Below are 17,119 nucleotides of genomic sequence, written 5' to 3'. Positions count from 1 at the left end.
CGATGAATTTTTGAAGTAGATGCAGTTCTTATCTCCACTGTACAGTGGAAACTGAGGCCCAGAGAGCGTGGGTCACTTGCCTAGGATCACACAGCTGAGAGTGGAGGGGCCAGGCCTTGACCCAGGCATCTTCTCTGCAGCGCAGCAGGCACCCCATGCTCATAAGGCAAATAAGCCCCAGGGTTAGGTAGGTGTCTGGAGGACTATTAGTCACATTCTTACAGCCCTTTTTGATTTGTCAGGCACTGTCTCGCAGAGCCTTAGTCCCCAAGTCCTCTCAGCTGGGAGGAAGGACTCGTGAGTGGCTGAGATGGAGCAAGGCCCGCCCTTTAGGGAGGCATGTTGCTGCTGTTCACAATATGAGGGGGTCTTGTCAAGCATTGTTGTTTTTCCCCCCTCTGCCTCTTCCTCCCACTTCTGACAAGGTTTTCAATTAGCAGCTTGTAGAGGTCCGGCCTGTGGTCCTCATTTCATGCAATATGTATAACTGAATTCCCCCAGAGGGAATTTGAGGGCAAGGGGACAAAAGGGAGGGGTGACATAAAGGCCCCCTGACTGGAGGACAGAAATGTGCTGTGGGTATGGACTGAAAGCAATGCTTCTTTTAAATGTCTGTGGGGCCAGGGGTCATTTGGGAAGTGACTTTCATGGAGATGAAAGGGGACTGCTGCTGCTGCAGGATGTGGGGCCACAGCACTGGTTGTTGGGCCTGGAGTCTCCACCTCGTTTCTGGTTTCTGGTGGAGCAGATACAGAGACTGGAGCAGGCAACTGCTTACGCCATTTTGTGCTTAGGAAGAACTCATTTTTTCCCTCTTTTGGGAGAGGAATGAATCTCCCAGGTCCCTGGTGGCTTCTCCCAGTGGAAGGCCTCGTTCATCTCGAGGCCTGGACTGCTTATTTAACGCCCAGGCTGAATGGAGCTAGTGCCCTCCCTTCTTTCCAGGGCAGGAACGATGCCATTGTTTCTGCAGAGAGTCTGCTAGCTGCTTTTCCTTTATCTCCAAGCTATGTCTACACTTCGCCTTGGTGCCGTGTTACCTTTCTTTTGATTTGTTGAAAGCAGGATTCCTTTTTTAAGGATGAAAAATAGCACATCCTTCTAAACACAAATGCTACACATTTGCCACCTCCCTCCAAGAAAGCTCATGATCTACCCCAACATAAGGGCCTCTTGAATCAGATGACAGAGATGTGCTGTCATACAGGCTGAATTTATCTGAAAAAGGTGACAGAACAAAGCTAAATTCTGGTTCTAAACAGAGATAAAGAGGTTGTAAGCAGCCTTTAAATCCCCAGTATGGGGTTTACGTCCTTTTTTAGGGTCTATGGATACAGTTTGCTCTTAAAAAGGACCATGGACCTGGGCACCTTCTTGGTGGTCCTGAGGGAACCTGATGTTTTAAGGGTCAGAGAAGAGAGATTTTGGATGTCTGGAGGCAGAGACACAACTCCGTTCCCCTGGGTCCCAGAGGCCTCTGGGAAGCAGCCACAGGCACATAATAAGGAGTTAAGTCTATGGTCTGTTTTGTGAGAGCAAAGAGTAAGGAAAGTAAAAGGTTCCTAATGAATCATGCTGATGTTTGAACTTGAAGTCATCCCAAAAGCTTATGTTCTCATCAGAGCATATAGTCATAGCTTATGTTCCCTTTGTGTTTGCCTCTCCTCCCTTTCCCTCCTGTCCCCTCTCCTCCCCTCTTCCCTCCCCACTTCCTTCCCTTCCCTCTTCATCCCTCTCCTTTCATTCCCTCCTCCCCACACCCTATCAGCAAACACATCCTCTTTGCCAGCCAACTTCATGTTGAGGGCTGTTAGGAGTAACCAGTTCTCCGTAGGACAGATCTGAATCATCCCACGTGGGGTGTATAGTCATGTAATGAGAACATGTGGAAACAGGCCCTTGAAGAAGCTGGACTCAGGGCTGCCCACTGCCAACATTTTCCAGGTGAGCACGATTGAATTACAGGCACAGACCGGACCTCGGTGCTCTGTGCAGTCAGGCAAGAACTGCCTGTGTTGAAGGCAGTGAGGGTGTGAGTGAAAATCTGCTTTCCAGTGAAAAGTGACTCTGAATCTCCATGATGGTTTCCTAGACACAGTTTCAGCTTTTGAAATTTCCTGCAAACGAGGCCTTTCCCGTTCTGGGTGAGTGGGCTCTCCCCGCCTCCTGCTTCTGACATCCCTGCCACTGCCAACCTGTTAGGCAAGAGTCAGGAAAGGCACCCACTGCCTGGGGCAGGCTGGTTCAGTGGGCACTCATCAGGAGGTTTGGGTGTCTCCAACTAGTAAACACACTTGCTGTTATGAACTCCATACATAAAAGGCAAAGTATCACATTTTCCTCTGAATTCTTGAGGAAATTGCTCTCATATACAACACCAACCTTTGGCTGCATGACAGAGACGGAGTGTCGTTTGCATGCCATTACCAGGCTGTAAAGTCTGGTCAGGGCTGCCTTTTCGGAGTTACCAATCTTTTGGGATCCTGGGAGGGTCACCCTTTGGGTCAGGTTTGTTTAGTCTGGTCCGTAATGGTGTAAAGTGGCCTTGACTGTCGAGCCTACCTAAATAATGCCCTATCTGTTTGATACTTCAACAGTCCCTCTAAGTTGTATATATGTTTCACTTTCTAATAGTCAAAGCCGAATTGGATTTCATTGTTAATAGAAGGCAAATTGTTTCTAAAAACAACCTCATCTCGCTTTGAAAATCAGCCTGAGTTCAGAGGGCCCCTGCATTTTAAGGGGTGAGCTACATTTTCCCTGGGAGAATGGTGCAACCGTTCTGTGTTTTTGTATGCACATTACCCACTCTTGGCATCTCTTTCAAGTGACTCATTTGAATATATGCTATTTAAAAAACTTTTTTATTGAAATATAACATACATGGAGGAAACAACACACATCCTAAGAGTCCAGTGAATTTTCAAAGACTGAACACATCCTAGCAATTGGACCCCCTATCAAGAAACAGAACCTCATCAGCCCTCCAGGAGATCCCTCGTGGTCCTTCATTTGAGCTTACACAATTTTAAATTTCTCTTGTTTATAATTTACCCAGGGTGTTCTATCTGCCAACTTACTCCTCATTTCCTGATGGTATAACCTTCTCCGGATTGTCACCTACGAATCAGGAGGGAAAGGAGCCTGCTCGATCTTCTGGGTAATAAACAGTGCCTTTCCAGAATCTTTGAATCTGGCGTTGTAATGTCCTATGGAGCTTTGCAAATTCATCAATACCTTGTTAAAATGGGCTTCATTTTTATATGGATCCCTCTAGAAGCTCAAATCATACTCCTTATTTCATACGATAAAAACTGGTTTCACAAGATTAGTCTAAATGGCATGGGTTTATCTATCTAATTCAAACTCTAGTTTTGTGAAACTCTATTGAACCCACTTTATAAATGTTAAGTGGTCACGGCCTTGGGGGTGGAGGGGATAGCGGTGGAAGAAAGATGCTCATTAGAAATTTTTGCTCAGAGGCTTTTAGGAGTAAATAAGTTCTCCTCCCCAACCTCCCTATATTTCAAAACAAATCTTGTTTGAAGCCCTATAGATGGACTTTCCCTCCCCCTTTAAAAATACTTCAATTCCTTTCTTCCTAAGCTCCTCAGCTCCCAGCACAGCTTTCATTACAGCACCATAAATAAAAAGTGACATAAAATTATACAGCCCTGTATAAAGTAGTTTAAGGAAAATGTCTTTTATGGCAGCTTTTATGGTTTCACCAATTAGTTATTAGATTTTCTCCATTTTTAATTTGATGTCCTGTGTGTGCAGTCTAAAAGGTTTCTCCCCCCACCCCTCTTTCATCTCCTGGCAGTAATAGGTCTGGGGGGCGATGAGCCCCGTTTAGCAAACTTTCTTGTTTTGTGAAAGCATTTCACTACAGCCTGTTGCTAGACTTGGGCAAAGCACGTTCCTCGGGACAGAAGCCAGCACTGAACTATTTTCAAGTGAGTGGAGTTTCACCCCCTTATGAACACAGTGTCGCCTGCGGCCAGTGGGCCTCTCTCCCACTGAGGGTAGCTAGCTGCAGGCAGGCCTCGGGATGGCACTGTAACAGTTGGATCTTCAGCTGATAATTCCTGAGTTTTTAGTAACTTTCCAAACATTCCCGGGGAGTGAGAATAACAGAGATTTACTCCTGCCAAAATTTAATCATGCAGAAAAAGCGAAATTTAGATCAGTGTGTAGATTAATTTTTAATGTGATCGCTCGACAGCGGAGGGTAAGGAAGCCAGAAGTTGAACACTTAGCGCAGCTGAGTCTAGACCATTGCAATTTGATTCATTTGGGGAAATTGTATTAGGTTTTAGGCTTTGGCTAGGGCCAGGCTGTTCTGTTTGGGAGTGCATGATGTCATTGTGTCAAGCGTGTCACGGCCAAGGCATTCTGATATTTATGTTGGCTTCAGATCTAGCCCAGAGTACATGGCAGGCTCAATTTATTGCTACTTTAACTTTGTTTAGTCATGGAGAGGCTTTATTTATGTTGGTAAATTTCAAACAGTGGCCAACAGTGACTGCACAATGAAAAGGCCTGCAAAATTCGTCATCGATAAATCACCTTGTTGCTGAGTTTCTTTAATTAAGGAAAAACTCTGTCTGTTGATCCCTGTGGTTGCTGGAAGAAAAGCAGGGTGGGGAGGGCTTTGATTAATCCATCTATCAGCCCTGCTTTGGAAAGTGAGTCTCCTGTTTCTGATTGTAGCTGGGCAAAGACCTAAATAAAAATTTATCTTGTCAAAACCTATGGGCTAACTGAAAGCAAATAAAGAAGTTTTATGGCATCCACATAAAGTTAAATAAATAGGGAGAAAGTGCAGTGGGTCCTACGGACATTTTTTAGTACAGTACGTGGCCGTTCTTTGGGGAGAGCTCATTAACTTAAAAAAATTACCTTTAATAGGCCACTCATTATCGTTATCATCAAATGCTTCACTTGTCTAACATTCCAGGGCTTAATACCTGATTAAAACCAAAGACTGGGGCTCGTGGCCTGGTGCTGTTGAAACTACTCAAAATGGTAAGCACAGTGAGTTCTTCTAAAGGGTAAATAAATATGGTCACTGAAAGCAGCATGGCAAGTATCAGGGGATATTTTTTTTATTGATCTTTCTAGAAGATAGTCAGTCTTCCTGGTGATGACATACTTTGGGGGCAATGGGATGAAGCTTTTTCGTATCTGACTGAACAAGGGACCTCATCTTTGGTTGAACTTACCTGTCATGTGGGGGACTTCCTCTGGTGGGAAAAGTCTAGAAAAATATATTGGGATTGGAAGTTTCTTTTCACCAAATGCAGTTTAAGCAGACCTCTCTGAGCTTGGGCTCACGGTAGCGTACATTTTATTTCTGGTTAAAAAAATCTTTGAATCAGATAAAAGATAGCAACTGGTGATGAAGAAGGCCAGTTTCAATCCTAGAATGGGCTTAAGGGTATTTGCTTTTCTTTTTTTAGTTTATGAAAAGGGAGCTTTCTTGATACCAAGCTTCAGGATCCATTCATAGGAAAGTGCAATTTCTCAAGCATCAAATCTTGGAGCACGATGCATCTGGCAATGAGCTCCTCTCTATTTGATGAAGTTGTACAATAAATGTGGGCCTTGGCGGGGCGGGCGGGGAGGCATATTTTGACAACGATCTCTTGTGGGATCCTGGTGCTGTAGTCTACTTTGGGACATGACATCTTTGTGTTGACAGACTAAAGCTGCTCTTGGATTTAGCTGATGGTTTTGCAAGTTCCTGGCTCCTTTCGGTCCTCCTGTCAGTGTGCTGTTTTTATTCATGGTCGGGCTCCCCATGTCTGAGGGTGGTGGTCCTGGGGATGGTGTGTGAAAAGCAAGGCTGCTCGGCCAGAATCTAGTTAGGAGAGATGGGAAAGCTAGACCTTTCTCTGCCTTGTAAGACAAGAACTTACTCCAATGTGGGACAGTTTTATTATATAGGTTACGATCTGGACCATACGAATTGGTCATAGGTTGATAAAAATTTCTAGCCACTTTTAAAAAGACTATATCTCACTCACTTTTTATGTTCTTCATAACTTCAAGGTATAGTTCAAGGTTATCTTGGAATGACCATAGTTTGCCCCGTGCATAACAAAGGGCACTTTACTTTTTCCCAGCACTGAGGTCAGAGGTCAATGATAGGGCAACAGGTATATGCTAAGCTCTCTCTTATGAGTCTAGCGAGTACAGGGCAGTGTGGAGACCCCAATGAATCCTAAGTCATGCCCTTGCCCTGTAGAGACTCCTCCCAGAAGGAGGTAGGATTTATATAACTGTCTGATTGAAAGCGAGAACTCCTATGAGGTGCAATCATAAAATGTCATTGTTCTCTCTTGCCTGGGCTGTGGGGCTAGTTCTCCATCCCTTGGGTGAGATCTAGGGCAAGTTCTATCACTTTTCTGATCATTCCATGATCTTTTGTTTGTTAAAATGTTTTTACTTCAGTATTACCACAGGGGTTTTCAACCCAGGCTGCTCATCAGAATTGTGAGGGCAGCTTTTAAAAAACATTGATATGTAGGCTGCTCCCCAGAACAATGAAATCAGCATCAGCATCTCTGGGGATTGGGTCCAGGAATTTTAAAAGCTCCCCAGGTGATCCCAATGGGCAGCCAGGATTGAGAACCACTGAAATGAAATGCACAGTTCCAGAGAAATAATGAAAATTTTAAATTTTGTTTAAAATTAAAGCTGCCCCTATGTCTTTCTGACCTGCGGTTTCGACTTGGGGAGCATTCTTTCTTTTCAGGCTTCTTTATGCAGGGTTCTGGCACCAGCCTTTGGTGCCTCACAGACTTCAGGAGTCACTGAATAAGTTCTCACTGGTCCACTTGAAGCCCCTTCCACTAGTCTGCAGGTGAAGAGAAGCACTATTTTAGCAAAAAACAGTAGTCGTTCTCCAATATTTGTTCTGCTTCTTTCCACAGTGCAAACATGGCTTCCCAGAATAGAGTGTTTCCCAGTTTCCCTTGCAACCAGATGTGGCCATGTGGATAAATTCTCATCAATGGCATTTTGAGTAGTAGTGTGGGCAATTTGCAGGGAATGTCTTTATTTGATTTTTTTTTCCTTTTTTTCCTTTATTATCACTGATGTACAATATTTATTAATTTCAAGTGTACAACATAGTGATTCAACATTTATTCACCTTGCAAGGTAATCACTACAATAAATCTAGTAACCATTCCAGGAAATGTCTTTAAAGGGAGAGCACACCCATCTCCTCATACCCGTTTCCTATTTGATAGAATGCAGTTGGCTGGGCTGCAAGAGCCATCTCGGTCCCAGAAGTAGACGTAGCATGTTGAGGAGGTGGAATAAAAGCTAGAAGGAGCCTGGGCCCCCATTGAGTGAGAAACCAGCATACGCAGCCTACTGAAACTTTAACATGAGAGAGAAATTAACTTTTATCTTTTAAAATCCACTATTATTATGGGTTTTCTGATACAACTGAATCTAATCCTCACTAATTCAGAATTTTGTCCTGAAATGGAGTGCTAAGCCTGAGCTGAGACAGGTAAAAGGCCTCAAGGACGTAGATGTTGCAGGCTAGAAAGACGGTCACCTCGATTACGTGGTGACAAAACATTTAGTCAAGTTGTCATCTGTTATACTTTGAAAGGCAGGCCACATATTAATTGAAATGGTAGAAAAAAGAGGTCAGAATGTTTTGTTGGCTGCTGCTTGCTACTTTGAGCCAAGTCCTACTTGGCTAAAATGGCAGCCTTGTTAAGATGTAACACTGTAGCCCCAAATCTTCTTTCAATAACTTCCTTTAAGAGTTCTTTGCTGTTAGATGGGAATCGGTGGCTGTGAAGATCAGAACGCAGCCAAGCCTTTTGTTCCAGTTGTCACTACGTTGAGAGAGAGGAGTGTAGCCATATGTTGAGAGATCTTTCACTGTGGTTTTTCACACATAGAAACAGATAGACCAGAAGTTTACTAAGATTCCAAAGGACCTGTATGGGGAGAAAAGGCCTGCGAACGTTAACCTCTACAGTAATGCCTGGGTGCCTGAGCCTGCGTTCACAGAAAGAGGATGTGAAAGAGGGTTGTGCGCTCTATAAGACCCATTTCAATTATGGAAACGAGGATGATGGATAAGGAAGAATCTTCCAAAGGGCAAAGTCAGGGCTAATGAATGAGGAAATTATTCTCAGAAAGGAGATTTAAAGGCTGTCAGGTGGTCTAACCAAGGTGCTGATTTCACTACTAAGGGAGAGTCTTTACTATTCCTGCCCTGTGGGCTGTGACAATAGTTGTGGACCAATAACTCTTGGGCATTTCCTGTTCTGCATTTCCAAATGGGAGATTTTACTACTGTTATCTTCTGTCCTTTTTATTTTAGGTATGTGATGGGAAGAAACTATTAGCAATAATCACTGACCGTTAAGAGCTACACCTGATGAAGAACATTGAGCATTACTCATATATCCTGGATTTGAGCTGAATGTAGTTACTGCTTCGGTTGTTACCTTTCTAAACGGAGGGTCTAAGTGTGTTAAATGTATACTAAAAAGGATGATCATGGATATTTTTAGGGTTAAAGGAGGAAACAGCTAGTTTTTTTGCTATATCCATTATTCCCTTCTCCCATGGTGATGTGGTTTTAGTTTTTAGCTAGTGGTTACATGGCTTCCCAGAATAAACACTGCATTTCCTCATCTTGCTCTATGTCCTTTGTTACTGAGACTAGCTATCTCACTATGTTTTGGCCAATGGGATGTAAAGAGTGTATTGCGTAGCTACCAAGAAGTGTCCTTAGGAGAAGGATGTGTGCCTTTCTCCTTTCTTTTTAACCTTGCCGGTGGGAATGTCGTTGGAGTCACCATAGCACTATAAACCATTCATTTAGATACTTACACAAGAGCGATATATAGTTCTACCTTTTGAAAGTCATAGCTATTTTGCTTTCACTTGCTATTGAATTTAATGCTGTGGAGGATGCTGAGATAGAACATACACTAATTAGAGAACAAAAGCCTCTCTAATTCCCAGCTTTCTCAATTTCAATATTTTATACCATTGAGGATAAGGGTTAAAAAACTGATTATCGGAACTTTATTTACAATCTCGCACAGGTTGTTTAACATTTTGCTTTGGGAAATGGGGATAGCTAGCACCTATTTTCTAGGTGCCTCTGGGGAAACTGAGGCAGAAAGAGTCCCATTTTAGTATTCTGTTATAATCATGTATATAAATGCAGAGTTCCAGAGAATGTATACTGTAGTTAAATGACAGATTGTGTGGCATATACTACAAATGCTCAAGGAATACAGAGAATGGAGAAATTATTGTAGGCTGGACTAGTCAGAGAAGCTTCTGAGCTCTGAAAGATTTAAAGTGATGGTCTGGGTTAGAAGATAAGAGGGTGAGCCATATAGAGGTGTGTGTGTGTGAGTGTCGGTGCTCATGCATGTGTCTGTGTGTGTGTGTGTGTGTGTGTGTATGAAGGAGTCAGGCAGTTCTACTGCACTGGCAAAGCACCGAAGTAGGAATATACATAGTCCACGTGGGGCCTTAGGAGTTTTACAGTTCTGTGTGAACCTCAACCTCCTCCTCCTCAATTTTTCTTTTTCTTTGTCTTCCAGAGTTGATAAGTGAACTGCATTATCATGAACAGCTTTATTGATGAAAAATAACACCCCTCAAATCACCCTCCATCTGTTTATATTTTTTTTTCAGGTATGGAAAACACCACTGTCTGCCTTTTCCACAGTCATTCCCAGTTCCCTGCTAATAGACCACTGTTTTGGTCGGCTATTAGGCAGCTATGTACTTCAGGGGAGATTGCTGCCCTGCCCCACTACAGAGGGGATATCTGTATTAGGGTATTACTCTAAGTCGAGCAAGTAAGTCTGGTACTCCTTTTAGTGGTTGCTATAGGAAACTGGCATGTAGTGCAATTCTGGCTACTGCTTGAACCAACTGGCGGCAGAACTGGGACTTTGGTGAAACAATATTTGGCCATTTTTAATTTGTGCCTTTTGTATGGAGCCTCTGAAGAGAGCCCTCCTATGGTTTAGTATACATTTATCCTGCGCAGCACGCAGAGGGCAGAGGCCATGGCAGGATCTCCAGAACTCTGAAGCTGTGAGTCCCAGGGGTCTAGCTTTCTGTCCGTGTGTTCCGGGGACAGGCTGCGCCTGTGGCTTCTTAGTGGTGTGTGTTATGGCCAACTCAGCTGATAGGTTCCACTCTCTTTGATGGCTTCTGTTATGTCTGTTGGAAATTCAGCTGTCAGTCTTCACATTCTGTTACAGACAATGGATCTTCCCCCGTCTCCTGCCCCCTGCATTTAGGATTTTCTTTTTGTCTTTGATTTTCAAGTTACTAACTTGTCAACATGTGGGATTCCCCACTATCCCTTCTTGGGTAATAATTCTGTTTGGGATTTATAGCACTTTTTGAATTTGTGGTGTGTTTTCTTTGGTCAATTTTGGAAACTTCTTAGCCATTAGCTCTCCAAGTGTTGCTTAGCCTCTCTAGCCCTCACTGGCTTGGAAGCTCTTTGGAGCCTTCTCTGTGCCCAGATTAAAACATTTTTTTGTCTAGGTGTTCTACTTGTTCTCAGTGAGGAAATGAGTCTTCAACAAGCATCATTACCATTGCCAGAAGTAGAAATTCTCAGTTTTTTCTCACTAAGGGCTCAGAATATTTCAGAGTTTAGTATTAATTTAGAACATCTTTTTATATGAGAAAAAAATCTATTAAATTTCAAGACTGATTGTGACAGCCTGAGAGAATCAAAAGAAGACACAGTAGATCTCAAGTCTCCAAAATGAGGCCAAATTTTATTTTATCAGCATATTCAGCTACTTTACATTATTCCTCTCTCCACAAGCTATTATTATTTTCATGTGATTCATCATAGTCCACAGGAGTGCTCTAGAAGCTTACTATTGTATATGAAAGGGGACCAGTCCTCACTGCAGGGCCCTTGTGTGGGGGACGAGGAACAAAGTAGCTATTAGACCAACAGTTTGCTCAGTACCAATTGCCATCACTGCGTAGCCATATATGAGCTGTCCTAGTGACACAGGTCAGAATAAATCTACAATTGCTGAGCTGTTTAAAGTTTGTTGGTTTGGGGGAGCAGAAGCTGTGTTCACAGCAGAGCAAAGGGAAGTGGACTTATCTTCCCAGCCCAAGTGGCCTCATCTCAGACAAAGGGCATGAGACCGAGTGATCATGGCAGAGGCCACACCTTTTCTCTCCACCTTTGCTATAACCTGTTGCCTGCCTATCTGATTCACCCACAATCCCCAATTCACCTGCTTTTGCCTGCATCTATGGGATATTTCTTTACACTTTTATTCTCCCACCTCTGTTTCTCTTTTATCAGTAAACTTATATCTTCATCCCCAAGTTTTCGTTGGCTTGTCAGGGCACAGAGAAGGGAGCAGGTTCTTAGGAAAAACTGTGAGTGATAGTGAGGTACACAGAGTGGTGATGCTTTCGTTAGCAGAAACAGAGGAAGACCTGAGAGTGCAACAAGTCTTGGGATTCCTGCAACTGACATGCCAATGATCTTGCGGATTACATCAGTAAACTTTATGAAGGTTCTTCTCGCCAGCACATTAATATCTTCTTCAGCTTCTCTGCCCCTACTCTCACATAAAGGATAATTGTTTGAAAAAGTTAAGTATACTTTAAGGAGCCTTTTGGAAAAATCCAGACTTTGGGAAACTCATGGAACGATTGGAACAATTTGATTCTTTTAACAAATACATTTCAAGGGAAGAGATTGAGGGGAAATCTACAGATTAGAAAAAGACTTAAAAGAGAAATCAATCAATTGAAATATCGAGACATTATCTGGATCCTTATTGAAACAAATATACTGTTAAAGAAATATGATACTTATGAGACGATTAGAAATTTGAACACTGGCTGGATATTTGATATTAAAGAATTATTAGTAAGCTTTTAGGTGTGATATTGGTGTTATAACTGTGTGGTTTTTTTTAAGAGTCTTTTTAACTGTGTGTTTTTTTTTAAGAGTCTTTTTAACTGTGTGTTTTTTTTTAAGAGTCTTTTTAATTGTGTGTGTTTTTTTTAAGAGTCTTTTTAAAGACAGATACTGAAATATTTGTAGATGAAATGAAATAATGTTTGGGATAGGCTTGAGATAATACAATGGAGGAAGGAGGTAGAGGTCTAGATCACATAAAATTCTCTGAACTGATATTTGTAAAATCTAGGTGAAGAGAACATGGGGGTTTGTTATACTTTTTTACCTACTTTTGCACATGTTTGAAATTTTCCACAATAAAAAGAAAAAAGATCTCTGTATCTTCGGGCAACTTTGTAGAAAGAGTTCCAAACAACTCACAATTAAGATGATTCACCCTGTCCATTTCACTTAGCATAGTGTCACTAAACTGAGGCCTTTTGCATAAAAAAGCTTCAGGGTCTGAAGAACATAGCACATATTGTGGGGTGGATTTTCAATTTCATGTAAATGGATATTGGCTTGAAGCCTGCTCTCTTTTAGGCTGAATGTGTACAAATGATCATCCAGGTTATTCTTTTTCTTTTTTGTGGCTAATACTTACCTTCATGCCTTTGAAATGGGGTTCCATCACATATCACGAGACTGCCCCAGTTTTTTACAGAATATTCTTGGTCCTGAATATTCCAGACAAAAAGTGAATGGATAAAATAAAGTTTGGTAGAATTTCTCTCCACATAGGTAAAATTATTTGAATCCATACTGAGTGTCAGGTGCTATGCTGAGTATTTTATGTGCAATATTTCATGAAATCCTCATAATTACTCTATAGAAAGGTATTATTATTATACCTTTCTTTTTGAGATGAGAAAATGGAAGCTTGGAGAGTTTACATAACTTCAGCAAGGTCACGAAACTAGTAATTAAAGTATGGAACCAGCTGGAGTTTGAAACCTAGACTGCTTGACCCCAAAGTCTGAACTCTACCACAAACTTCAAGTTCTATAATAATTCAGTTTATTGCAGACTAAATTAAATCTAGGCCCTTTGAAATATGTATATTTAGGCAAAGGCAAAAAGAAAGATTAAAACAAAACAAAACAAAAGTAAAACCAAATGTTAAACCTCCAAAGACATCTTTAGGTTTGCTAGAACTTAAAGGCTTATGGCGCTAGGCCAGATGAGGTATTTGCTGTTGTGGGAGTGACTTTCCATGAAGCCTTCTGGAATCTTCCTCAGAGCACCTCACAACTGCAGGTAGTACATTTTCTTCTCTTTCTTGGCTACTTAAGGCAGGGATAAGATGGGCTTTCTTGATCCACATGATTTGGCAATCCTGGTAACGATCCGAGATTTTGTTTTCCATGGGTGATGTTACATCGTCATTGGAAGAACACCAGGATTTGCTCAGCCTCTTAACAGACTATCAGTGTAAGGCTCTCTCTCTGAGATGGTGGCCAGATCAAATTCAGCAGGGACATAGATCAATGTCTCCTGGGTTAGCTTCATTTTTCAGGTGGTTTGAGTAACTTAAGGCTGGGGAAAGACAAACTGCCCACTGTGGTGGGGGTGGGGGTAATTGTGTAAGGAAGATAATGATACAAGATAAAGAATAACTTAAATTATTTCATACTAGAATATTCTTTAGATCTCATTTCAGAGTGCTCCAAAGCATGCTTCTTATTTTGAAATATCCCCAAGGGACCTGGTAGCAAAGATAAGCCTGTGACTATGCAGCTCTTGCTACAGGTTTTAGTTTTCCATCAATATACCTGCAGTCTGTCTTTGACAGTGATGGCATTGGAAGGAGCTCTGAAATTGGGACTACACAAGCTTGCAATCACTTGGGAAGATGAACCATATAGCTAGAATGGCTGCAGAATAGACTTGAGGAGGAGGCATCCAGTCAAAAGACCTAGTATGTGGAAATCCCTGCTATAAAGCACACCAGTTCTTTGTGACTGTGTTGAAGTTCCTGGGCTGGAGGCAAACACCAGGGGTAAAAGAGAAATGTAGTTAGGTGGGCTGGTTCAGTTACTTTAAAGTGGAAGCAGCAGGTAGTGTGTCTATGAGGCCAAACTTCTGAGGCTGTTTCTGAGAAATTTAAGACCCATATCAGGAGCAGCACTGTCTTCAGTTGATGGAATTCTATTGCCCCATAGACTGTCTATAGAAGGTTCCATGTTTTGGGATGTAACTTGCTGGCAGAGGCTCTCCCTCTAATGTGTGGAACTTGAGGCTCAGGACAGTTGTTCACTCTCCTCCTAGCTTTCGCGATGCAGTTGTTTGGCTGAGCATCTGTTCACAGGGACCTTGGCAATTTCCTAGAGAGCCCATATTAAGAGGGCCATGGTATTTGTTCCTCTTTTTTCCACCTGAGAGGGAGCTTGTTTTCTGAGGCTTCTTTAAGGCAAGGGTCCCTAATTCCCTGCTTCAGACCACTACCTGTCGGTGACCTATTAGGAACCAGGCCACACAGCAGCAGGTGAGCAGCAGGCAAGCCAGACAAGCTTCATCAGTATTTGCAGCTGCTCCCCAGTGCTACATCACAGCCTCAGCTCCACCTCAGATCATCAAGCATTAGATTCTAATAGGAGCACTCATCCCTGGTGCTGAAAAGGTTGGGGACCACTGCTTTAAGGAGCATTAAGGTGAGAGTTCCAAGTACTGCCTTATAAGATAGAACTCTCTATAAAATAGTTCTCTTTGCAATGGCACTAAATCTGGATGCTTCTTGATTCTCCAGCTCTGCCATTAAAGTGGTTACACAGAAGAGAATTCAGAGAGCAAATTTCCTCCTCCTCACCTTTTAGTTTTAGTTCATTTGCTTCTTTTACGCAATGACTGGTACTACAGAAGTAGCATATCTCATTGAGTTTTAAAGAGAGCAGAGCTTTTAAGGGAAGTCATACATTTTTCCTTCCATGTGGATCATCCCATAACTCCGTCGTGGTCTCTTGGATTCACACAAATGATTTATTGAGACAGTACTCCTAGGAGAACAGCTAAGAAAGCAGAGGAACCAGAACAGGGAATGGGAAGAAGCTATTCAAGTTACTATGGATGTATAACAAATTATCCCTAAACTTAGTGGCTTAGAACTATGGCACCATTTACTTTGCTCAAAAATCTGCAGTTTGGGCTCAGTGTGGACAGCTTGTCTCTGCTCTATTTGGTATCAGCTGGATTGGCTCAGTGATAGGGGTGAGATCATGTGAAGACTGGTCATAGGTTCTCGCTATCGGATGATATCTCAGGTGAGGCTGTCAGCTGAAACATCTCCTAAATGTGGACTCTTTATAGAACATAATATTCAGAGGAAAAAAAAGTTGTAAAATGGTACCATTTTTAATATGATACAGCATATAGAAATTCAATAAACACAGTCTACTATAGATTACTTATGGATATATCTATAAGTAGTAAAAATATTAAAATATAGACACAAGTTCAAAATAATGATTATACCTAGGGGACTGTAGAGGTTTGACCTTCATCTGTAATATTTTATTTGTATAAAAATAAATATGATAAACTATTTTCATTTGTTATATGTGGATAAAGAATCACAGTTATTTGCTATCATTTGTATATACATAAAAACATTTTTTATAAAAAAAATTTTGTAAAATAAAAACATCTTTTTGAGTTAAATATATTTACTAAATATATTTAGTGCTACCAAAAAAGGCAATAAGGTGGAAGTGAAAACATAACAGAATGAAAAAATAAAATAAAATAATGAAGAGTTGTAAGAAGTTAGACATAAACTGGACGTTAAAATCTGTAATGGAGTTATGCAGGGTTCAACACAGTGTGGAAAATAAGACTTTTCAGTGAATATGGAGAAAAAGGGACAAAGATTAAAATGAATAGAGAAAGGATAGGTGTAGGGACCAGAGAAAAAGCACCAGCAGAAATGATAATTGTTCTTGAGGGAGAGGACACCCTCCAAACTGGGGAAAGTTGATAATTAAAGATTTAAAGGAAGAAAAAGTTTCTTGAGGCAAAGAACTTGAATGAAGATTGAAAGGACTTGCAGTGGTCCTGATAAGATTCAGGAAAGAAGCCTACTCCTAGACTCCACTTGGATCTTTTGAATTACGAGGCTAAAGAAAAGATCCTTAAGCATCTAGGTTGAAAAACAATCTTTGAATTACGAGGCTAAAGAAAAGATCCTTAAGCATCTAGGTTGAAAAACAATCTACCTAGAAATAAAGATCAGGCTAGTCTCAGAGTCCTCCCTACAGAACTAAAGAACTAATGGTAGTTCGCAGCTTTGAATGTAGAAGCCCAAGACTTGTCTCAATCTGTGAAGACAACATTAGAAATTTGGTAATATGCCGAGTTGTAAACAACTTGAAAAGTTAAAGTTTTACTCCAGCCAATTGAAGAATAAAGGACTTGGGAATGAGGAAGCCATGATACAGAGATTTACAAATACCTTTTTATTCTGTTTAGATTCTACAATCAGGAATCCAACTGTCTTAGATATTCTCAATTGAATTTATAATCCAGGGGAGAACCTAGGGTCTGTAAAGTTTTCATTGGTTGTTATTGCTGATTTTTGCTATTTTTTTTTTTTTTAGCATCAAGATATGTGTTTTGTTGAGTAACATTCTTTACCTCATGGTTCAGGTAGAATCTCTTGTTACTTAAAATATGACAAAAAACACTTTTCTAGTCCAAGACAGGATTACAATATTTAAATGACAGTGACATTGTATTTGCAGAATTACTAAACCCAGAAAGTATTTTTTTCTTCCTCCACTGAAATTGATTTTTTATTTAGCAATATAACAGCATTACATTGACAAGAAACTTGAATAATAATTTTATGCTGCTTAGAACTCATTTTGAATGACCTGAGTATATAGGGTTTTTTTTTTGTAATTATGAAAAATGAATAAACTGCCAGTGGAAGATATAATCTGTGATTAAGACCCTCTTTGTAACATCTTTCAACTAGGACTTGTGAATGACTCTTCTTGGGTTAATTGTACTTAAAATCAGAATATGTAATATAAGTTTAACCGTGTTAAATTATGCACAGAAAAAGAACTTTAAAGAATAAAATAGTAAATGAGGATATCTTTGGGTAGTGAGATTCTGAGTGATTTTAACTTTATGTATTTGTATATATTTAAACATTTT

The 17,119-nt window shown here is 41.0% G+C and overlaps 1 long non-coding RNA gene across 2 annotated transcripts in view; it reads left to right on the top strand.

Annotated features, from left to right (window-relative positions):
• Positions 1-1,697: 1,697 nt before the first annotated feature.
• The window catches only part of LOC111743415, a 23,436-nt gene continuing 8,014 nt past the window's right edge, over positions 1,698-17,119 (top strand). The window contains exons 1-4 of one of the 2 annotated variants that reach the window (XR_002781694.1): positions 1,698-1,944; positions 3,059-3,160; positions 8,360-8,507; positions 9,603-9,696. This is a non-coding gene — a long non-coding RNA (uncharacterized LOC111743415). Of the gene's footprint in view, positions 1,945-3,058; positions 3,161-4,961; positions 5,029-8,359; positions 8,508-9,602; positions 9,697-17,119 lie in introns of those variants that run through there. The other variant, XR_002781693.1, reaches the window with a different exon arrangement.

The sequence above is a fragment of the Pteropus vampyrus genome, unplaced genomic scaffold, assembly GCF_000151845.1.
Source record: "Pteropus vampyrus isolate Shadow unplaced genomic scaffold, Pvam_2.0 Scaffold113, whole genome shotgun sequence".
Lineage (NCBI taxonomy): Eukaryota > Metazoa > Chordata > Mammalia > Chiroptera > Pteropodidae > Pteropus > Pteropus vampyrus.
The sequence above is the reverse complement of the archived record's forward strand: the minus strand, read 5'-3'. Positions and strand labels throughout refer to the sequence as shown.